The sequence below is a fragment of the Leucoraja erinacea genome, chromosome 36, assembly GCF_028641065.1.
Source record: "Leucoraja erinacea ecotype New England chromosome 36, Leri_hhj_1, whole genome shotgun sequence".
Classification (NCBI taxonomy): Eukaryota; Metazoa; Chordata; class Chondrichthyes; order Rajiformes; family Rajidae; genus Leucoraja; species Leucoraja erinaceus.
Window position 1 is genome coordinate 10,298,258 of NC_073412.1, and position 15,738 is coordinate 10,313,995.

Below are 15,738 nucleotides of genomic sequence, written 5' to 3' on the forward strand. Positions count from 1 at the left end.
GACGTGTCCCCCCCCATCCGGGATTTCCGCCCATGCTGCTGAGAGAATAGAGATTTTGAATGTGATTAATGCACAAATACAAAATACTGTCAGCCAGACTGGTGACTCCATTAATGAGTCAGGGAGTTCATCAGGAGTTGACAGCACTGAATTTGATCGGCTTCACTTAAAAGAAGAAAATAAATCACTCATCTCCTTACAGACCATTATCAGCAGTTTCATTGGATTCTTTGGAGCTGTAGAATAAAACAAATGAGCCAACCCTCGGGCTTGGAAGCTGTGCTATGTGCCAGTTAGCTGGACATTGCCACACCATCAGTCCTTCATGGAAAGGTTCTCCCAAACGAACACCTTTGACCTTAAGTCCATCAGCACGAAACATCCTGCAGGTACTGCAGAACAAGGACTCGTTGGATCCTATGGCATGGTTCCTTGAGCAGATGCCCAGGTTGTCTGGTGAAACGCCTCTTCGCCAGTACTCACCAGCATGCACCAAGACCTGGGTTGCCTGGTGGTGAGAGGGGCCCTCCCAGTCAGATCGATCCTCCAACATCAGAATCTTACTACCAGCTCATGCTGCCCTCAGGACGGCTGCTATGGAGAGTAAATGGTTGCCCATCTCTTAGCAGAATTTGGATTTGCAAAGAGACTCTGGAGACTGATGAAAGGGTTGTTGTCTCGTGCATTTCGTTGTCTCTGTATTGTACACTGACAATGACAATTAAAATTGAATCTGAATCTGAATCCCAAATAGCTCCATAATAGAGGACTGTTCCCAGGGACACATTTGGAGACTGACATAAAGTGCTGCTAGAAAATCATCAACCTGAAATTGAAGCTCTTTGGTCTGCCCAAAACTTGTTGATCTCCAAGCAGTGCAAGATGGGAATGTTGGGGAATGTTGCTGACTAGCCTGTAGGAGTACGTGCTGAGGGATGCACTGAAGCTCAGTGCAGCCAACGCCAGGACTCTGTGGGTGAGGGTCACAGTCTAGCGTCCTTCCTCCGCTGGACATTGGGGTGGAGCCTGTTGAAGACCACCTCAAACAAGGGAAAGGATATCACCCCAAGTGGTCACACGAGTGGCAAAAGTGCTTGGTATAAGGAAGATTGTGAACGCTAATGTATTTATCACTAATTCATGTATAAACATTGAGAATGTTGGAAGAGGTTTTGGCATATTCTTGTTTTGTATATTTTATTATTCTGAATAAAGCTTTTTTTGGAAAAAGACCCAACACTTAAAGGATTGCTTGGAGTCAGTAGACTGGGTGATGTTCAAGAACTCGACAATGAACTTGAAACACCACAGTTGTTACGGACTTCATGAGGAAATGTGTGGAGGAGTGTGTTCCCATGAAAAGCATCTTAGTTCCCCACCCAGAGGCCTTGGAAGACCCAGGAAGTCCGCAATCCTCTGAGCATTCAAGTCTGGCGACTCAGATTCATTTAGCAAGTCCAGATACGACCTTCACAAGGCCATCAAAAATGCTCAAAAGGACTTTTGCTCAAAACTGGAGGATGAGACGGACGTTCGGCAGTTGTGGCAGGGCTTACACGCCATCATTTCCTGCAATGCTAAACCAGGGGCAGCTCAAGCGACAGTACGGCATCACTTATGGATGTGCTCAATGCGTTCTACACATGCTTTGATGGTGAGAACGCTCCATAGCCCCCTGGTGTTGAAGTCTCCGTCACCGAGGCCAATGTCAGAAGATCCTTCAGGAGGGTGAACCCTCGGAAAGCATCTGGACATGATGGTGTATCACTTTACATTCTCAAAACCTGCGAGGACCAACTGGCTGGAGTTTTTGCAGACATCTTTAACCTCTCATTGCCAAGGTTCAAAATTCCCACCTGCTTGTAAATGGCATCAAAGGTCTGTTATCAGATTCAGATTCAATTCAGATTCAGATTCAACTTTAATTGTCATTGTCAGTGTACAGTACAGAGACAACGAAATGCCTGGAGAGCGACATAGAATATGATTTCAATAAATAAACCTATTTACATGCATACAGACAAAGTGTTTTTCCTGTGGGAGGAGTGTCCGGGGGGGGGGGGGGGTTGATTGGCAGTCACCGAGGTACAGTGTTGAGTAGTGTGACAGCCGCAGGGAAGAAGCTGTTCCTGGACCTGCTGGTCCGGCAACGGAGAGACCTGTAGCGCCTCTCGGATGGTAGGAGGGTAAACAGTCCATGGTTGGGGTGAGAGCAGTCCTTGGCGATGCTGAGCGCCCTTCGCAGACAACGCTTGCTTTGGACAGACTCAATGGAGGGGAGCGAGGAATTGGTGATGCGTTGGGCAATTTTCACCACCCTCTGCAGTGCTTTCCGGTCGGAGACAGAGCAGTTGCCATACCATACTGTGATACAGTTGGTAAGGATGCTCTCGATGGTGCAGCGGTAGAAGTTCACCAGAATCTGAGGAGACAGATGAACCTTCTTCAGGATGCCCAGGTTACTGAGTTTGGTGATCAGTTTAGAGGGTATAATGGTGTTGAATGCTGAGCTGTACTCGATGAACAGCATTCTTTCGTAAGTGTCTCTGTTGTCGAGGTGGGAGAGGGCGGAGTGAAGTGCCGTTGAGATGGCATCCTCCGTACTCCTGTTCTTGCGGTAGGCAAACTGATAGGGGTCAAATGTGGGGGGTAGGCAGCCTTTGAGGTGTGCCAGGACCAGCCTCTCGAAGCACTTGGTGATGATGGGAGTAAGTGCAACTGGGCGGAAGTCGTTGAGGCTTGCCGCAGTGGAGTGTTTTGGCACCGGCACGATGGAGGTGGTTTTAAGGCACGTGGGGACAACTGCTTGGGCAAGTGACAGGTTGAAGATGTCAGTCAGTGAATCATGGCCGTCCGAAGGGGGGGTGCGGAGGGTGCGAACGCACCCCCCCTTATTTCCCCCCAGAGTAATTAAAAAATCTCGCCACCACCCCGCTCCGCCATTCAGGCCCGCCCACACCCCCCCCCCCCCCTCATGCCACCCCACTTTTTGAAAACCTTCGTACGGGCCCGTGATTGAATAGACATTAAGAATGTATTAAGGCAGAGATAGATAGATTCCTGATTAGTACGGGTATCAGGGTTATGGGGAGAAGGCAGGAGAATGGGGTTAGGAGGGAGTGAGAGATCAGCCATGATTGAATGGGGTAGGAGACTTGATGGGTCAAATGGCCTAATTCTACTCCTATCACTTGTGACCTTATGACCTATGAAGAGTGTTTGTTGTACATATTTTTATCGTGAACAAAGTTTTTGCTTTTCAAATGTAAACAAGAATGAGTCATTTAGAGAATATGTTTATAATTATGAAATGTTCAAACAAGTCAGCATTCCTGCAGAGTGGAGCTGTTACTTTTTAAAGCCAGCTACCTCATTGGTGTCACCAAAGCAGGAAAGTATAATGTCCTTTGGGGTTACTGTCTCAACACAGTGCAGAATTCCAGAGGTGGGATCCCCTTCATTTCTCGGATCTGTTTCCTTGGGCTAATGTCCAGGTCACGATTGCTGTGCTGCCTGGGTGCTCTTCAAATGTTACTGGAACTGGCTGAGAGCTGCAGCTCAGCTGAACAGAGTTGCTTCAAACAATTGGATCTTTGCCCTGTGGTTGGAAATTGCACCAACATGCACAGCATTCTTGGAAATCACTCTGGTTCTGACTCTCAGGCAGTAGCTCTGAGTGGTAGAACAGGATCTTTGCAAGGCAGCATTGGGAAAATAGGCATATTCATTCTCTTTCAGCACTTTGGAGAAGCAATCCAACTCCCATTCTAGGACACTCGTACTTTAGTAAACAAAGTACCCCCCTCCCCTGTTGTCATAGATGGAGCCCTCACTCATATCATTAAGGAACAGCACGAGGTAGAGTTGCTGTCTCACAGTGCCAGAGATCCGGGTTTGATCCTGACTACAGGTACTTGTCTGTACGGAGTTTGTACGTTCTCCCTGTGACCTGCATGAGTTTTTCTCCAGGAGCTACGGTTTCCTCCCACGCTCCAAAGGCGTACAGGTTTGTAGGCTAATTGGCTTGGTATTATTGTATATTGTCCCCAGTGGGTGTAGGATTCCGTTAGTGTCGGCATGATCTTGGTGGGTCGAAGGGCCTGTTTCTGTGCAGTATCTTTAAACTAAACTAAAGTAAATCTCTTCTGCGTCCCATAGTTCTGCTCTCACTTCCCTCCCCCCAGAAGGCACAAGGATAGGGCTCCCCATCCTACCAGCCCACCAGTCCACCAATCTCCGCATATAACATATAACATTCCGACATTTCTGCCACCTTCAATGTGATCCCATCACCAGTCACATCTTCCCATCCCCACCCCTGTCTGCCTTCTTTAGTGACCTCTTACTTCGCATTTCTTTGGTTCACTCATTCCTTCCCAGACAAACTACTCCCCACCCAAATACTTACACTTTATCTTTATTTCGAACGATTAAAAAAAAAAGAAAAGAAAAGATGAAAATGAATAAATAAAAGGAACATTATATATATACATACATATACACATAAATACCTACACACATACATATATATACACACATACACATATACATAACATATATGTACATACATAAATTAAAAAATCAAAAGCCAATTTCAACATAATACACATTAGACTCGTTCGAAAAGGGATAGGAAGCAGCGTATGCTTGTCAAGTCCTACCCCCATTCTTCACCATGAACAAATGCAAAATTCCATAAAATAAACTAAACAGCCAATTCAAATAAAACTACTCCAATCAAGCTATTAAGAAAAAAAGAACAGGTGAGACCTTCAAGCTCGAGGGCACTCGCCTGGAAAACTTCGAGCTGGATCGACACACACACACACACACACACACACACACACACACACACACACACACACACACACACACACACACACACACACACACACACACACACACACACACACACCAATGTGCCAATTAAAATGGCCGGTCAGCGAAGGAGATTGCCTACGGCTGCCCTGGACTGCCTGTAACTAAATAGCGACCCCACTTCACTGCACTACGAGTCAAAAAGACCCATGCCGACCAATCTTTACTTGCGTAAGATTTTTCAACATGCTGAAAAAATGTCCCCGACGTAGCTGAGGCTGCGAGTATGCAGGAACTTTCCTCGAGCATGAAGGAGAGTTCCAGGAACCTCATACAATACAATACAATACAATTTATTTGTCACTTGAACCTCATAGAGGCTCAAGTGAAATGTTGTTTCTGCAGTCATACATACAAGAAATAAAAGACCCAAGACACAACACAATTTACACAGACATCCATCACAGCGCATCTCCTCCTCGCTGTGATGGAAAGCAAAAAAAACGTATCTCTCCCCTGCACTTCCCTCTCCCCCCGATGTCAGAGTCAAAGTCAGAGTCAGAGCCCCGGCGGGCGATAACAATTGTCCCGCGGCCATTAACGCCGCTCCGGGTGATGCAAGACTGCGCTCCGGGTCTTGTTGTTGGAGCCCCGGGCGGGCGCTGGCAAAGTCCCGCAGCCGTTGAAGCCACGCCGGGCGATGATGTAAGGCCCCGCTCCAGGTCATCCTCGACCCCGCTACTCGGGCGGGTGAAGTCGCCGTTGCGGAAGTCCCGAAAAGCGGTCTCCCAGCAGGGACCCGTGGGCTCCCGGTGTCACTGTCCACCAGACCTGCGGTAAACCTCCGAATCTCCAAGGGTCGGGTTGCAGCAGCGCGCCACCACCGCTCCTCCCGCTCCGGACTCGGCCAGCTCCGTGATGGTGAGTAGCTCCGCAGCTCCGTGACTGGAGCCCCAGGACGTTCCTGCTGGAGGCTGCTCCACGGTGCAGCCCCAATGACAACGGAGACCCGACAGGGAAAGGTCGGGTTCTCTGTGCAGGGGAAAATTTTTTTAAAGTTTCCCCCCCCCCACCCCCCCCCCCCCCCACACACACATGCCCCATCAAAAAAAAAAAAAAACTACATTAAATCGGGACAAAAAAATAACAAAAAAACAGACGGACTGCAGAGGCCGCTGCGACGTGAGTCGCGCCGCCCACCGGACCTAGGACCACGTGTCGACCATGCTGCGAGTTTGAAAATTCTTCTAAACTCGCAGATTAGGTTGCCGCAATGGGACAGCCCCTTTATCCAGTACATTAAAAAAAAACAGATTTCCAATATATGCAATGTTAATTTAACCTCAAGAGCCTTGTAGCCAGGATTAAATTGTAGCACTTTGGCCCATGAGGCAGAGGTTCATGGGTATGTCCAACTCCAGTACCTTGAGCACAAAGGGCAACCATATGCTTTGAGATGAGAGACCTAGACACAAGGAACTGCAGATGCTAGTTTACAAAGAAAAAGACACTTCGCTGGCTTTTCCCCTGACGCGAAACGTCGCCTATCCATGTTCTACAGATGTGCCGCCTGTCCTGTTGAGTTACTCCATCATGTTGAATGTCTTTTCTTGCTTTGAGATGAGATGTTGAGCTAAGGACCCTCAGTTGAATATGAAAAAAACATCCCGAAGCATAAATGTGAATAATAAACATGATCAACTTTGATATTGGTCAACATTTCTCACTCAACCAACATCACTACAGCATCCATTCTAACACCAGAGGAAACTTATTGCGTGTGATTGGTTCCTATATTTTTAATCTGTTAGTGACTTCAGGACATCCTGAGAGCATGAAATGAGGAGCTATCTGCTATCAATCTGATGGTAGTAATGCAACTGATAAACTGTTCTGTGTGTGGGAGTCTGGATGAGCTTGTCTGTTGTTGCAAGAACTAGTGATTGACAAAATTTGAACACCGTCTTTGTAGGGAAAAGCCTCCCATTCAGTTTATCTTGAATAACATGAGAGTTCATGATGACGCTGGCTGCCAACAATCCTCACAGTTTTCCTTCCATCGCTGCATGTGACCTATTCATTACTGCCTAAGTGATCAGGGACCTCAAAGGCAGCATTAAATGGCTTTCAACCATACTAATCAATAATGAAACACTTCTGTGGCTAATTTATATCAATGAGGGTGCTCAAATTCATTGTCAAGTGGCCTCGTTTACAGATGGTGCCAAACTGTTGTGGGCACATGCAGCGGAAGGAAGGGAACCCAGAACTGATGGTTTTAACGTGGGAAGACAAAGAGGCTTAAGGCACAGTATTGAAAATGGGAATGCTGCAGTCATAGTGATACAGCACTGAAATAGGCTCTTCGGCCAACTTTACCCATCTCTGACCAGGATACCCCATCCGGAATAGTCGCACCTGCCTGTGTTTGTCCAATATCCCTGTGGGGAGCAGTAGCATTCCTCGAATGGATTAGCAATGGGCAAGTGTAGACTCAAGCAACTGCAGATGCTGGTTTACACAAAAGGACAAAATAGCTGGAATAACTCAGCAGGTCAGGCAGCATCTATGGAGAACATTCGGTTTGGGGCCCTTCTTCAATAGGCAATTTCTATTTTGTATCAATGATTTTAATAGTGTTTGTGAGTTGCACTAGAGTTGTGATGTGCACAATATAAAATTGAAGAGCATTTTGCCCTCTCTTTCAGAAGTGGAAATTGTCAAAGTTGTGGATGTCTTCTAGCAAAGTGTCCCATCAACACAGGGCAGTTGTTTATGCACAAGGACATAAGAATCTGATAGCAGGAACAGGCCACTCGGCCCCTTGAACCTACCCCATCCTGCAGTTTGATGACAGCTCAACAGTCACCCATATTCACCTCAATCTTTCACAGACTTATCCACCTCCACCTTAAATACTTCTAATGATATTGTTTCCACAACCCTCTGGGACAGATGAATTCCAGCATTTCACCACCCTTTGTGAAAATAAATTCCCACGCTCCTTGTTTTAAATGACTGGGCCCTTGGAACTATGTCTCCTTGATGTATAAAAGTGAGGCTGAACTTCCCAAAATAATAGATTAAAAAATCAAACAAACTGAAGTGTGGGCAGATTCCTTTGAGCAATGTATTCATCTCCAGGCAAAGGGAGACTAAGGTCACAATCAATGTGACAAAGGAACAGATGACTCCTCTTGGGCTAATTTTCTGGCGATATTCATGAGCGTCCCACCATTGTTAAAAAGAAATGAAAAGCCCGATGTAAAGATAGCAAGCAAACTTCCTTCAAGTTATATTTCGTGTGCAGGAAAAAGGTTCAGATTGAATCATTTGAAAGGCTGATTGAAGACACATAAAGATTTCTACAGACACAAGGAACTGCAGATGCTGGTTTACCAAAAATCCTCCACAAAAGCTGGGGTAACTCAGCCGCTCAGACTGCATCTCTGGAAGACATGGTTTCAGGTCTGAAAGAGAATCCTGACCCGAAACGTCACCTATCAATGTCTTCCAGAGATGCTGCCTGATCTGTGAGTTACTCTTGCACTTTGTGTCTTTTTTCAAATGTTTTTCACTCTCACAAGGGCGGCACAGTGGTAGAGTTCACGGCGCCAGAGATTCGAGTTCGATCCTGATTATGGGTGCTGTCTGTATGGAGTGTGCACGTTATCCCTATGACTCTGCGGGTTTTCTCCGGGTGCTCCAGTATCCTTCCATTTTCCAAAGACGTACAGGTTTGTAGGTTAAATGGTTTCTTTAAATTGTAAATTTTCCCTCGTGCATAGAATAGTGCTAGTGTGCAGGGTAATCGCTGTTCAGCACGGACTTGGTGGGCCGAAGGGCCCGTTTCCACGCTGTATCTCTAAAGTCTAAAGTCAATAGCAGGGAAAATGCTCAAGGGATGAACAGGAGGTTCCCTGTTGGAAATCTTGCAGTTATAGCGAGACACGTGTTGTCAAACAAAGTGATTTTATTAAGTTCACCCAAAACAGCTCTCAGGACCACAACAAGGGACAAGGGCGTTACCAATAGTATTTATACTGCAGGGGGGGTCCCGTGATCCGCTCTTCCCGCCATACCAAGTCACATGACCCAACCACCAGAGCCGAGGGTTTGCACCAGGAGTGGCTAACCACCAGGGACCTCCCCCCAGAACCAGAGGTACGGAACCGAAAGGGAAGACAGACGACGCAGCCGGACCTCGTGCACACATCCCCACGCACAGTGGACACGCCTGTACAGACGAACTTGGGAGCATCCGGGACGGCGGACGAGGCTGGGACACCTGCACTGGCTCGCTAAGGTCCAAATGGGCCGGCTTCAACCGAGCAACAGATACAGTCTCACGCCGACCCCCCATGTCCAGAACAAAAGTAGTAGGCCCATGCTGCAGCACCCAAAAGGGATCCTCGTATGGGCACTGCAAAGGTGACTGGTGGGTGTCACGGCGAAAAAACACATACAAACGGTCCTTGAGAGCCGGCGGCACATGGGAAGGAACCATGCCGTGGCAAGACGTCGGGACAGGAGTCTGGACGTCGACCCTCTCCCGCAAACGGGCCAAAGCAGACAAGGGTGGCTCCAGGGATGCACCAGCACCCGGAATAAATTCCCCGGGAACAGTAAGCGGAGAGCCATAGACCAATTCCGCAGGGGACAAAGCCAAATCCTCTTTGGGGGAGGTCCGAATGCTCAGCAAGACCCACGATAACGCATCCATCCATTCGGGACCCGTGAGGTACGCTTGCAGAGCAGCCTTCAGATGCAGGTGGAACCGCTCCCCCAACCCATTGGACTGGGGATGATAGGCCATCGTATGGTGAAGCTGTGACCCCAACAGTTGAGTCATCGCAGACCATAGCTCAGACATGAACTGCATCCCCCGGTCCATAATAAGAGGGGTGGGGTGTTGAATGGGATAGTGCAGGATGGAGTTAAAGGGAAAGGGTTTCTTAAATGTGTGAGCGTAGAGACCGAGGGGTGTAAAATGAGGGTAGAAGAAATAGGTAGCAAGGTGAAAAGTAAAAGTGGCAGGCAGACAAAACCAGGGCAAAAATCAAAAAGGGCCACTTTTCAACATAATTGTATAAGGGGTAAGAGTGTTGTAAAAACAAGCATGAAGGCTTTGTGTCTCAATGCAAGGAGCATTCGTAATAAGGTGGATGAGTTGAATGTGCAGATAGCTATTAATGACTATGATATAGTTGGGATCACGGAGACATGGCTCCAGGGTGACCAAGGCTGGGAGCTGAACATCCAGGGATATTCAATATTCAGGAGGGATAGACAGAAAGGAAAAGGAGGTGGGGTAGCGTTACTGATTAGAGAGGGGATTAATGCAATGGAAAGGAAGGACATTAGTTTGGAGGATGTGGAATCGGTATGGGTAGAGCTGCGAAACACTAAGGGGCAGAAAACGCTGGTGGGTGTTGTGTACAGGCCACCTAACAGTAGTAGTGAAGTTGGAGATGGTATCAAACAGGAAATTAGAAATGCGTGCGACAAAGGCAAAACAGTTAAAATGGGTGACTTCAATCTACATATAGATTGGGTGAATCAAATTGGCAGGGGTGCTGAGGAAGAGGATTTCTTGGAATGTATGCGGGATAGTTATCTAAATCAACATGTAGAGGAACCAACGAGAGAGCAGGTTATTTTAGACTGGGTATTGAGTAATGAGGAAGGGTTAGTTAGCAATCTTGTTGTACGTGCCCCCTTGGGCAAGAGTGACCATAATATGGTTGAGTTCTTCATTAGGATGGAGAGTGACATTGTTAATTCAGAAACAATGGTTCTGAACTTAAAGAAAGGTAACTTTGAGGGTATGAGACGTGAATTGGCCAAGATTGACTGGCAATTAATTCTAAAAGGGTTGTCGGTGGATATGCAATGGAAGACATTTAAAGGCTGCATGGATGAACTACAAAAATTGTTCATACCAGTTTGGCAAAAGAATAAATCAGGGAAGGTAGTACATCCATGGATAACAAGGGAAATCAGGGATAGTATCAAAGCGAAGGATGATGCGTACAAATTAGCCAGAAAAAGCAGCATACCGGAGGACTGGGAGAAATTCAAAGACCAGCAGAGGAGGACAAAGGGCTTAATTAGGAAAGGGAAAATAGATTATGAAAGAAAACTGGCAGGGAACATAAAAACTGACTGCAAAAGTTTTTATAGATATGTGAAAAGAAAGAGATTAGTTAAAACAAATGTAGGTCCCTTGCAGTCAGAAACAGGTGAGTTGATCATGGGGAACAAGGATATGGCGGACCAATTGAATAACTACTTTGGTTCCATCTTCACTAAGGAAGACATAAATAATTTGCCGGAAATAGCAGGGGACCGCGGGTCAAAGGAGTTGGAGGAATTGAGTGAAATCCAAGTTAGCCGGGAAGTGTTGTTGGGTAAATTGAATGGATTAAAGGCCGATAAATCCCCAAGGCCAGATAGGCTGCATCCCAGAGTACTTAAGGAAGTAGCTCCAGAAATAGTGGATGCATTAGTAATAATCTTTCAAAACTCTTTAGATTCTGGAGTAGTTCCTGAAGATTGGCGGGTAGCAAACGTAACCCCACTTTTTAAGAAGGGAGGGAGAGAGAAAATGGGGAATTACAGACCACTTAGTCTAACATCGGTAGTGGGGAAACTGCTAGAGTCAGTTATTAAAGATGGGATAGCAGCACATTTGGAAAGTGGTGAAATCATTGGACAAAGTCAGCATGGATTTACGAAAGGTAAATCATGTCTGACGAATCTTATAGAATTTTTCGAGGATGTAACTAGTAGCGTGGATAGGGGAGAACCAGTGGATGCGGTGTATCTGGACTTCCAGAAGGCTTTCGACAAGGTCCCACATAAGAGATTAGTATACAAACTTAAAGCACAAGGCATTGGGGGTTCAGTATTGATGTGGATAGAGAACTGGCTGGCAAACAGGAAGCAAAGAGTAGGAGTAAACGGGTCCTTTTCACAATGGCAGGCAGTGACTAGTGGGGTACCCCAAGGCTCAGTGCTGGGACCCCAGCTATTTACAATATATATTAATGATCTGGATGAGGGAATTGAAGGCAATATCTCCAAGTTTGCGGATGACACTAAGCTGGGGGGGCAGTGTTAGCTCTGAGGAGGATGCTAGGAGACTGCAAGGTGACTTGGATAGGCTGGGTGAGTGGGCAAATGTTTCGCAGATGAAGTATAATGTGGATAAATGTGCGGTTATCCATTTTGGTGGCAAAAACGGGAAAGCAGACTATTATCTAAATGGTGGCCGATTGGGAAAGGGGGAGATGCAGCGAGACCTGGGTGTCATGGTACACCAGTCATTGAAGGTGGGCATGCAGGTGCAGCAGGCAGTAAAGAAAGCGAATGGTATGTTAGCTTTCATTGCAAAAGGAATTGAGTATAGGAGCAGGGAGGTTCTACTGCAGTTGTACAGGGTCTTGGTGAGACCACACCTGGAGTATTGCGTACAGTTTTGGTCTCCAAATCTGAGGAAGGACATTATTGCCATAGAGGGAGTGCAGAGACGGTTCACCAGACTGATTCCTGGGATGGCAGGACTGTCTTATGAAGAAAGACTGGATAGACTTGGTTTATACTCTCTAGAATTTAGAAGATTGAGAGGGGATCTTATAGAAACTTACAAAATTCTTAAGGGGTTGGACAGGCTAGATGCAGGAAGATTGTTCCCGATGTTAGGGAAGTCCAGGACAAGGGGTCACAGCTTGAGGATAAGGGGGAAATCCTTTAAAACCGAGATGAGAAGAACTTTTTTCACACAGAGAGTGGTGAATCTCTGGAACTCTCTGCCACAGAGGGTAGTTGAGGCCAGTTCATTGGCTATATTTAAGAGGGAGTTAGATGTGGCCCTTGTGGCTAAGGGGATCAGGGGGTATGGAGAGAAGGCAGGTACGGGATACTGAGTTGGATGATCAGCCATGATCATATTGAATGGCGGTGCAGGCTCGAAGGGCCGAATGGCCTACTCCTGCACCTAATTTCTATGTTTCTATGTCCGAGGAAACGTCCAAACGTCCAAATGAGCAATCCAGTGGGCAACGAGGGCACGGGCACACGGCAGGGCAGAAGTGTCAACGAGCGGAATGGGCTCCGGCCACCGCGTAAAGCGATCCACGACAGTCAGAAGGTGCATCAGATGGAGGCAGCGGCCCCACGATGTCCACATGAACATGGTCAAAGCGGCCAGGCGCGCCGCTGCACCTTAGATGTCTGGCACGGCATGCACACCCAGGCCCAACAACCAACCTGCTTCTGCAAGCCAATTCCACATAAAACGAGCAGCCACCATCGCAACCATCACACGAATAGAAGGATGTGCCAACGCATGAATGACGTCGGAAACCCGATGGCACCAGGCGGCCAGGACAATGGGCCAGGGTTGACCCGTGGAAACATCGCACAGGATCATAACGCCGGCGGGACCCAATGGCACGTCGTCCAGCACCAACCCAGAAATCGGTGCAAGGATATAGCCACGAGGATATTGTCCAGGTAAATGAACAGGAAGGCAGGCATCTCCTTGTCCACCAGCTGCGCCGCGGCCAAGGCGGAATAGTCTATACCCTGGGGCCACGTCAAGGACAGCATCGATGGCAGGGCGGGACATTGTGTCAGCAACCAGGTTACACTTGCCTGCAATGTGACGGATGTAGTCGTGAACTCTGAGATCAACGTGAGCTGGCGTTGCTGCCGAGCAGACCAGGGGTCACAAAGGCAAAGGTATGGGGCTTGTGGTCAGTGAAGGCAGTAAAGTCCCGGCCTTCCTGGAATTAGCGGTAGTGTCTCACCGCTAGGCACAAAACAAGGAGCTCCCGGTCGAAAGCGCTGTACTTGCGTTCCGTAGGGTTAAGCTGGCGACTGAGAAAGGCGAGAGGCCACCAGTGACGCGGACAACTGCTCCAGCACATCGCCGACCGCCGAATCAGAGGCATCCACCGTCGGGGCGGTAGGGGCGTTGGCCCGCGGATGAACCAGCATCGTCACTCGAGCCAATGCCTCCCTCGCACCATCGAAAGCTGCGACCGCGCCATCATTCCACTGTACGTCTCGCAGCTTACCAGTCAGCAACTGAGAAAGTGGCCGCATGATCCTGGATAAAATGTGACCATCCCCACAAACACCTGAAGGCTCCGCACTGTGGAAGGCAGCGGAAACTAGCAAATGGCATCAACTTTGTCTGGAAGTGGGAAAGCACCGTGGTGAGTCATTCGATGACCCAGAAAATCAATGGAGCTGAGGCAAACTGCCACTTGTCGGGGTTGATGGTGAGACTGTGCTCACTGAGGCGCTGGCACAACAGACGGTGGTGGGCACAATGTTCTTGCCCGGAGCGGCCAGCCACGAGGATATCGTTCAGGTAAATGAACAGGGAATCAAGTCCCCGATCCACTGTATCCATCAGGTGTTGGAAAGCCTGTGCGGCGTTCTTGAGTCCGAAAGGCACACGAAGGAACTCATACAAACCAAAGGGAATGATAATAGCCGTTTTAGGCACGTCCTCCAGGGATCTGGTGATAGCTCCGGACTAAGTCAACCTTCGAAAAGAACTTGATCCCCAGCCAGATGGGCAGGGAAGTCCTGGATGTGGGGAATCGGATAGCAATGCGCAATGGTGGCGTCGTTCAGGCAGCGGTCGTCTCCACAAGGCCTCCAGCCCCCAGAGACCTTCGGTTACCATGTGCAGCGGGGAAGCTCATCCATCAGAGCTCCAGACAATTCCCATGGCCTCCATCTGGCAAAACTCCGCTTTAGCGATCTGGAGCTTGTTGGGAGGTAGCCTGCGGGCGCGGCCATGGAGCGGTGGGCCCGAAGTAAGAATGTGATGAACCACACTGTGTTTAGGGCTGGCTGAGTAGTACTGCGGAGTCAAAATGCCAGGAAAATCCGCCAATATTTGGGTATAAATATTGTTCACGGAAGACACAGGATTGCGGTGTGGCGTGGCGAATGCAGTAAGGAGCAGGGAGATCGATTTGGATGTAGAAGCATGAACGAGGCGTTGGCCCCTCACATCGACTAACAGTGATTGACCCCATAGGAAATTGGCAGCTTCAGTCCAGGGGGGTGGCCGGAGACATCAGGACCAACGGGACACCGAACCCCAGGCCCACTGCAAGCACGGAGAACCCAGAGACTCACAGCCAGCAGCAACTCCAGCCCAGCCCCGCTCCAACTCCAGAGGAACCAGGAACAAGACGTACCTTGCACACCATCAGCTTCTGCCCCTATGGGGTGAAGGGCTGCAGGCTCACACATGACTCATGACAGGATAGACATTACTATTTTTTAATAACAGGAACGTTATACGATGAAATGCAGAAAATAGCCAAGAGCCGGCGTGCCTGCTAACTCCCATCCCCCCCCCGGTCCGGGGCCACTCTGGGGGATGGGAGTCAGCGGGCACGCCATCTTGTTCTTGGGGTGGCGGATGAGGGGGCGCAGCTCGGGCTGTGGGCGAACTGCCACTTGTCACCGTAGCAGCCCATCGGGGAGCGGATTCCTGTGGAGTTGGAGGGGAGCTGGGCTGGAGTTGCTGCTGGCTGTGGGTCTCTGGGTTCTCCGTGCTTGCAGTGGGCCTGGCGGGCCTGGGGGTCGGTGTCCCGTTGGTCCCTGGACAGGAGCTGAGACTGGGAACTGTACCGCTCTTGCCCCCTCCCTCTGCAACTGCAAACAACCCCACTCTCCTGCTCACCTAACCCACCCATCCCCCCCCCCCACCTTTCCCTCCCAACTCCAGTCCCGTCCCGACTCCCTGGGAAACTGAAGGGAGCGGCTGGCACTGACCTGCTGGCATCGCCGACGTGAAGACAGTGCAAAGCCCCCGCACCGGTGCAATGGGCTGGAGAGGGGAGGGAAGGGGTCACACACATGGCCGGGAAGCAGAGGGGTGTAGGT

The 15,738-nt window shown here is 48.8% G+C and overlaps 1 protein-coding gene across 1 annotated transcript in view; it reads left to right on the forward strand.

Moving 5' to 3' along the window:
- trip4 (thyroid hormone receptor interactor 4) overlaps positions 1–15,738 on the forward strand; it is a 115,836-nt gene that overhangs the window by 84,745 nt on the left and 15,353 nt on the right. The gene's annotated exons all lie outside the window — the stretch shown is intronic.